Genomic DNA, 829 nt, shown 5'->3' with positions numbered 1-829 from the left:
ATCTCAAGGATTTCAGCTTTAAGCGGCAGCTTTATTTCATGTCCTTCTGCTCCCATGACTGTTTCTTGGTTTCATTTTCAAGTTCCCATGTTTCTGGCTCCTTATACTATCATAAATTTCCAAAGAGGATTCCAGAAATAGCTCTCACTGATTGTCAGTTATGAAGCATTCACACTAACATGCATAACACTTTGCCAAAATTTCCACCAGTGCAGTTATTTTTTGAGGACATGATGTCTCCGTAAGGCCCTGGCTAAAATGCAGCAGGTACCCTAGGATCAGAAACTCTTTCAGGCCTAAGCACCAAGAAGCTCATCACGCTACTATGGAGACCATAAGTCACAGGAGGGAAGTTTGATGGAAGTTTGCCAAAAGTAAAGGATTTGGGCCAGCAGACCCTGGGTGCATAGGCTAGGGGCTTACTCAGAGAGAGACTGACTGACAAAGCTCATCTCTTTTACTCACCATCAACTTTCTGTTTCCCTGCCCCTCTTCTTCTGGATTTGTCATTCCACCAACCTCAGAACCTCTATTCTCATCATTACAAAAATGATGTTTTTTAAGTTGTTTAATTGTTCCTAGGTGGAAGCCATTATCTACTGATGGACCGGGTGTCTCAGATTCTTCAGGATCATGGTCATAATGTCACCATGTTTTACAAGACAGCAAATTTATTGATAACAGGTATCGTTTCCCACTAATTCTTGATATCTTCTTCTACAGGAAAAGAACAACAATGCCTTCTGCACAGAAGGGCTTTTTGAATGTTTTAAAAAATCTAATTGGATGGTATGAATGAATAAAGGTGTGTGTGTTTGTGTGTGTGTGT

The sequence above is a fragment of the Hipposideros armiger genome, unplaced genomic scaffold (assembly GCF_001890085.2).
Source record: "Hipposideros armiger isolate ML-2016 unplaced genomic scaffold, ASM189008v1 scaffold_1214, whole genome shotgun sequence".
Taxonomy (NCBI): Eukaryota; Metazoa; Chordata; class Mammalia; order Chiroptera; family Hipposideridae; genus Hipposideros; species Hipposideros armiger.
The sequence above is the reverse complement of the archived record's forward strand: the minus strand, read 5'-3'. Positions refer to the sequence as shown.